Raw genomic sequence first — 7,500 nt, 5'->3', positions numbered from 1 at the left:
TCTCTCTCTCTTGTTGCATCTTCGCAACTGGGCTCATACCGCCCCCTCTGTTTCTCTCTCTCTCTCTCTCTCTCTCTCTCTCTCTCTCTTGTTGCATCTTCGCAACTGGACTCATACCGCCCCCTCTGTTTCTCTCTCTCTCTCTCTCTCTCTCTCTCTCTCTCTCTCTCTCTCTCTCTCTCTCTCTCTCTCTCTTGTTGCATCTTCGCAACTGGGCTCATACCGCCCCCTCTCTTTCTCTCTCTTTCTATTTCTCTCTCTTTCTCTTTCTCTCTCCTCCCTTCCTTTCCTCCTTCCCTCCCTCCCTCCCTCCTTTTCTCCCTTCCCTCCCTCCTTCCCTCCCCCTTTCCCCCTCCATCCCTCTCCTATATAACGAAAGATATGGTGTATGCAGAGTGAAAGGGAAGGGTAGATGGGGGCGGGTTGGAAGGGATAGGAGTGGGGGGGGGGGGGGCTCGCGTCCTTCGGGGTCTTCTGAAGGTCCGATTTTTTTCTTCCTTCTTTTTTCTGTCCCGCGACCAGTTTTTGTAGCGGCCGCTCGCAGAGGTGAGGCACTGGAAGAAGTGAGTGGATAGAGAGAGAAGGAAAGGTAACTTTTGGAGTCAATAGTAGAGTCGTGTTACACTTGCTGTGTTAAAAGACTCAGAAGAAGAGACGTCGGGTTAGGGAGAGACTAGAAAAAGAGACTAGAGGGAGTCCTAGGATGTGTTTGGGTATTAATGCTAGCAAGCTAAAGGATTCTTGTCATGTTAGAATTAGTTCTTGGAATTCTAGCAGCAGCCGGAGGACACACTCAGGAATTTCCACTTGACGTAGAAATCCTTTGCTTGCTCTGACCAGGTGTTCCATGAATCTCTTGTTTGTCGTAAGTGGAATATTTATTTCTCTTTATTGATCTCTGATTACGCGCATGTCGCCACGTCGCGTTTAATTATCGTCAGTCAAAAGTTACTCGCTTTGACACGCAGGATTATGAATTTCTCTCACTGACACAGCTTAGAGTGTCACAACAGCGGTCAACGTGTCAGACATATGTCCCTCAGCAGGCATCCGTGTCCGACGTGCTTCGCGTTCCTCACGAGGCGAACGGAGAATGTGTTGAGGACATCAGCGTGTCGACATTGGTGTGTGTGTGTGTGTATGTGTGTGTGTGTGTGTGTGGCTTGGAAATTGCTTTAGAAGATCAATAGATATGTAAACAATTACTATGATGGCATCTGGGCCCCACTGGTATGTATATGTGTGTGCGTGTAAGAGACAAACACGCAGAAAGACAGGCTGGCAAGCATCGTATATCAGGTAGTTTAGCATTGATGTGTCCCGCGAGGAATTCACTTCGTTAATCTCCATCGGAGTTTAACAGCGAGGCACCGTGGGAAGAAGGATTTATTTCCTTGAAGCCGAATTTTGTCCACAGAGGCAGGGATAGGTCTGAGAGCGCCATTGCATTCAGGAATTTTAAGGAACACGAGAACGTGAACACTGCGAATGACAAGAGGCTAAAAATGGACGCATTATAATCAACATACGACTGCTCACAGGAAAGAGTCTGCTGACTTCAACAAGTAGGAATCCAGATCGGTCAGCAGCAAGATGTTGACAGGAACGTCCGACTGAGTCAGCCAGGATTAAGGATATAATACTTTTAAATACCAGGGATTCATAAGCAAGGAGGGCATGAATTATAGGAGTGGTGTACTGTATTTGATTATTGCAATAAATGGTGATATGAGAAGAGAGAGATATAGTGAGACAAGCAAGTAGGTAGAAACATAAGGGTGAAGAGAGAGTGAGTGAGTGAGTGAGAGAGTGAGTGAGAGAGTGAGAGAGAGAGTGAGAGAGAGAGAGAGAGAAGAGTATAGTCCAAGTGGTAATCCGTTCCTCACGCCGCTGGCTCCCCGGACGGACGCCAAGGAGCGTGAAAGGAGATCGTGACGACGGCGACTTCGTGTCTTGCGTGTCACCTCTGAAGTGTCTCGCTCGAGCCGGCGCCCTGCCTCTGCTCTCGGGATCTCGCTTTGCTCTGCTCATTCTCGGCGGACTTTGCTGTTTGGATGTCACTTCTCTCCTTCGCTTTCTTTTCTCGCTTTGCCTTTCATATATCTTTCTTTATTTTTCTTCCGTCTTTCGCTCTCTTACATCCCTTTCGTGTTTTGTTCCTCTCTGTCTCTTTTTTCCCTCTTTTGGACTCTCTCTCTCTCTCTCTCTCTCTCTCTCTCTCTCTCTCTCTCTCTCTCTCTCTCTCTCTCTCTCTCTCTCTCTCTTTTTTCTCCCTTTTCTCTCTCTCTTTTTTCTCCCTTTTCTCTCTCTTTTCTCTCTCTCTCTCTCTCTCTCTCTCTCTCTCTCTCTCTCTCTCTCTCTCTCTCTTCTCTCTCTCTCTCTCCCTCCCTCCTTCTCTCTCTCTCTCTCTCTCTCTCTCTCTTCTCTTTCTCTCTCTCCTCTCTCTTCTCTTTCTCTTCTCTTTCTCTCTCTCCTCTCTCTCTTCCCTTTCTCTCTCTCTTCTCTTTCTCTCTCTCCTCTCTCTCCTTTTTCTCTCTGTCTTCTCTCTCTTCTCTCCTCCTCTCCTCTCTCTCTCTTCTCTCTCTCTCTCTCTCTCTCTCCTCTCTCCTCCTTCTCCTCTCTCTCTCTTCTCTCTCTCTTCTCCTCTCTCTCTTCTCTCTCTCATCTCTCCCCTCTCTCTCTCTCTCCTCTCCTTCTCTCCCTCTCCCCTCTCTCTCTCCTTTTTCCTCTCTCACTCTCTCTCTCTCCCCTCTTCCTCCCCTCTCCCTCTCTCTCCTCCACCCCTCTCTCTCTCTCTCTCTTGCTCTCGCTCCCAAATCCCCGAATTTCCGTTATCCTTTCTTCCTCGTCCTTCTCTCCAGGACTCTGTCCCCTCATTCACTCTTCCATTTTTCCCCTCTCTCTTATCTCATCCCCCTAGGCCTCCACTTCCCCCCTCTTTCCCTCCCACCTCCCCTCTCTCTCCCTCTTTCCTTCCAACCTCCCCTTTCTCCCCCCTCTTTCCCTCCAACCTCCCCTCTCTCTCCCTCTTTCCCTCCCACCTCCCCTTTCTCCCCCCTCTTTCCCTCCAACCTCCCCTCTCTCTCCCTCTTTCCCTCCCACCTCCCCTTTCTCCCCCCTCTTTCCCTCCAACCTCCCCTCTCTCTCCCTCTTTCCCTCCCACCTCCCCTCTCTCCCCCTCTTTCCCTCCCACCTCCCCTCTCTCCCCCTCTTTCCCTCCCACCTCCCCCCTTGTTTCCCTCCCTCCCTCCCTTTTTTCCTTGCCTTCCCCCTCTCCCTCTCTTTCCCTTCCCTCCCCCTCTCCCCCTCTTCCCTTCCCTCCGGCTCTTACCCTCCTTCCTCCCTCCCCTCCATCCCTCTGCGTCGGATTATTGCAAATATTTTATTAGAGAGAGGCTAAGGCTTAAGGGCGAGTTCTAGTTAGGAAAATGCGTGTGGATGTGTGGATGGATGGGAATAGGGGCCTTATTTTTTGTATGTTCTCTCTGTTGATTTATTCATCTGTTATGGTGAGTGAATGATTTAGGTTATGTAGCGAGATGGAAGGAATTTTCCTCATACTCTCTCTTTGAGTTTCTCTTTGTGTCTCTCTCTCTCTCTCTCTCTCTCTCTCTCTCTCTCTCTCTCTCTCTCTCTCTCTCTCTCCCCTCTCCTCTCTCTCTCTCTCTCTCTCTCTCTCTCTCTCTCTCTCTCTCTCTCTCTCTCTCTCTCTCTCTCTCTCTCTCTCTCTCTTATCCCCTATATAAAGAAAAGCAGCCAAATTTCAGCCTTACTTCCCCTGTCTGTCTCCTGTTTCCAGCATTTCCTTCATCCTCCCCCTTCCTCTCCCCCATTATTTTCTCCACTTCCTCCCTTTTATCCTCCCTCCCTTCCTCTCTCCCTCTCTCCCACTCTCCTTCTCTCTCTTTTTTTTTGGTCTTATGTTGTCGCTTTCCTTCTTCTTTCCTCCAGGGGGGTTAGATTATCCTGACCCGTATCCTTCTCTACTACGGGTAATTCCATCCTGAGGCTTTCATGTGTTTTAGGCCCAGTGGCGTTTCGGGACTCTCTTTGGTAGTAGTTTTATTTTATTTTTATTTATCTATTCTTTTTCATTGTTATTACTATTTTTGTTTTGCGGCTTGTGGGATTATGGGGATTGATAAAGTGTGTGTGTGTGTGTGAGTGTGTGTGTGTGTGTATGTGTGTGTGTGTGTGTGTGTGTGTGTGTGTGTGTGTGTGTGTGTGTGTGTGTGTGTGTGTGTGTGTGTGTGTGTGAGAGAGAGAGAGAGGGAGAGAGAGAGGGAGAGAGAGAGAGAGAGAGAGAGAGAGAGAGAGAGAGAGAGAGAGAGAGAGAGAGAGAGTGTGTGTGTGTAGGTGGGCGAATACCTGTGCATATGCATGTTCTAAAGCATAACAAATTAAAATCGGCTCAGCCAAATCGATCTTCATCAGATGAAATTCTCTCACTCTCCCTCTCCTTCTCTCTTTCTTTCTCTCTCACTTTCTCCATCTCTCTCTCTCTCTCTCTTCCTCCTTCCCCCTCCCTCCCTCCCCTATCCTTCCTCCCTCCCTCCCTCCCTCCCTCCAGAAATCCCCACAAAAAAAAAAACGAATAAATCCGTAAATAAAGCAAACCATCGAAAAAGCGGCCCGAGACCCCAGGGCGAAGGCAGCGTCGGCGGCGCGGCGTGCAGGGCAAGAGGGAATGAAGTTCGCGTGCGTGCCGGGAGCCTCCCGTCTGTTCACATTCCCCGATGATTAATAGCGCGACACTCCACCTATCACGGAGGGAATAATTGTATCATTTATCTGCCGGGTCCCCTCCGTTGTCCTCGACGGGGGAGGGGAGGGGAGAGGGAGGGAAGGGATTATAGGAGATGGGTGGAGGAGGGTAGGAGGCGGAGGAAGGTGGATGGGGGTGGGTAGCGATGGAGGGTAGGAGGTGAGAGAGGGAGGGGGTGGGAGAGGAGTGAAAGGGGTAGGAGGCGAAAGAGGGTGGGCAGAAGGGTGGGGAGGGGAGGGGGGTATTAAACGAGAGAGGGAGGGTGGGAGGGAGGGGTTGAGGGGAGGGACAAAAGGGTCTAGAAAAGAGAGGGATGAACAAAAGAATTGTTTTTTTTTGGGTGCGGGTTAAATGTTTCTCCTTTTTTTAGGGCTAGGAATCCATTTGTCGTATGTCCAGTTGTTATTGTTATTCCTATTGTTATTATCTTGAATATCATTATTTTTACGATCTTCATTATTGTTGTTTTTTATTATCTCCATTGTCACCCCTATTATTTCAACTGTTTTTTATTGTTATTATTTTTTCTTATTGCTATTATTATCAGTTTTGTTACTATTGTTGATATTACTATTTTGTTGCTATTGATTACCTGTTATTGATATTGTTATGCAATACGTCATTGATTAGTGATTGATTATTGTTAATGTTGCTGATATTAACATTATGATAATTGATAGTAGTAGTAGTAGTAGTTTTATGATTATTTTTTTATCCCTGTGACAAAAATGATGATAACAGTAATGATTATTACAATTAATATTATTGGTGCCATTTATGAGGCTCCGTAATGGTAATGTCATTTTCGTAATTTCAAAAACAATTAACGTGTTTTCTCTCCACAGGTGAGTGAGTGCGGACTATAACGAGCTGCCAGTAAGTACCAGGCGATCAGCTGAATAATATAATTGTCTGGATCGACATTGTTAGTAGAATTAACACTAATTGTTGTTTTCGATGTCACCTTCATCATGATCATCATTACTACTGCAAAGTTACGATCATCAGAGGCATACTGATTATTCTATTTTATTTCCCAAAAAATCTGATTTGCACCTGCAAGCTCAACGTCAATGCCTTCCCTGTTTTAGCAGTATTTAACGCATCTGAAACTTGAGTTGAAAGTGCATTGGCAAGCTTGACAACTTTTTTTATATATATATAGCTTTAGGAAAAGGAGGGAGTGGTAGAGGGCGGAGAGAAAGAGGGGTGTAGTGAGAGAAAGATGAAATGAGAGACATAAGGAAGGGGGAGATAAGAGTCAGGAAGGGAGAAAGGAAGGAGAAGAATTGAGAGGTAAATAAAGATAGATAGATATATCGATAGTAGGGAAGGAGAGACAGGGAGAAGGAGAGAAGGAGAATGGGAGAGAACGAAAGAGGGAGAGAAGGTGAGAAGGAGAGAGGGGGAGAAGGAAAGAAGGAGAGAAGGAAAGAAGGAGAGAGGGAGAGAAGGAAAGAAGGAGAGAGGGAGAGAAGGAAAGAAGGAGAGAGGGAGAGAAGGAAAGAAGGAGAGAGAGAGAGAAGGAAAGAAGAAGAGAAGGAGTGCGGGAGATAAGGAGAGAGAGAGAGAGAGAGAGAGAGAGAGAGAGAGAGAGAGAGAGAGAGAGAGAGAGAGAGAGAGAGAGGGAGGAAAGATAAGCCCGCCTCGATTGCCGTTCCTCGTCACCAGTGATGCACGATTATTTTTACACGAGGGCCAACACGGAGGCACTTAGAGCGAGGCCCATTAATCTGCAGGTGCCTCAAAAGCGGAAGATAGAGTGCCGCGTTTCGACTCGACTGAGGAGGAACAGGTGGGCGGGCTGAGGGAAGGGGAGAGGGCGGGGCTTGGGGTTTGGGGAGAAGTGAAGGCTGGGGCTTGGGGGATGGGGGGTTGGGTGAGGTTTGGGGAGTGGGGGAGGTGTGGGGAGCGGGGAAGGGACATGTCAGCTGGACGAGGTAGGAATGCAGAGGCAGGGGGGGGGGAGCCACAGGGGGAGCCACAGGGGGATCTCATCTCGTTAACCAGTGTTGAGTATCTGTTATATGCTCCGTTGCACGCGTGTGAGTCTGTGCATGACGCAGACGTCCCTCTGTAGAAGGAAACGGGAGTGAGAACAAGTGTGTTTGTGACTGTAGGTGTGTGATTATAGCTGTGTTTTTGTGTATGTGTATGATTGCAGGTGTAATATTTGCGTTTGTGTGTGTGTCCGTCCGTCCGTCCGTCCTTATTCACATCCATGAAAGACGAAAGAAAAAATTATTTCACGAGAGAAAAGAGAAAAAGCAAAGAAATTAGCACAGCAAAACTTTCGTCCTTATTGGCCAAGATCCGCAGCCAATCAGCAAGCAGATAATCAAGATGACACGTCGTTCGGCAAACGAGCATTCAGAGCAGACAGCCGGCTGAGCAGACGCAAAAGCAGACACTTAATTCGCTCTCAAGCTGAGGAATTAGTATGAAGAAATCCTATAAAAGCTTTTATGAATGTAATCTGGCAACAAGGAGGAATATATTTTTTTCTACCTTTAACGTTTATATTTTGCATATAATTTTGGTTGTTTGTCTTCGGTTATTATTAATATTATTATTAATATTATAGTTGTGGTTGTTGTTGTTTTATTATTGTTATTTCTATTCTTATTGCTTTTTTTTTAAGTTCATCTTCTCATCTGCACTTCTCCTCCCTCCCTCCCTCCTCTCGCCATTCATCCTTCTCTTCTTTATATCCTCTCTCCCTCCTTGCTTCCTTC

The 7,500-nt window shown here is 47.1% G+C and overlaps 1 protein-coding gene across 3 annotated transcripts in view; it reads left to right on the top strand.

The window, feature by feature from the left end:
• NetA (Netrin-A) overlaps nucleotides 1-7,500 on the top strand; it is a 559,280-nt gene that overhangs the window by 262,668 nt on the left and 289,112 nt on the right. The gene's annotated exons all lie outside the window — the stretch shown is intronic.

This window comes from Penaeus japonicus, unplaced genomic scaffold, assembly GCF_977035675.1.
Source record: "Penaeus japonicus unplaced genomic scaffold, GWHDUDI00000001_assembly GWHDUDI00000005, whole genome shotgun sequence".
NCBI classification, from domain to species: Eukaryota; Metazoa; Arthropoda; class Malacostraca; order Decapoda; family Penaeidae; genus Penaeus; species Penaeus japonicus.
The sequence above is the reverse complement of the archived record's forward strand: the minus strand, read 5'-3'. Positions and strand labels throughout refer to the sequence as shown.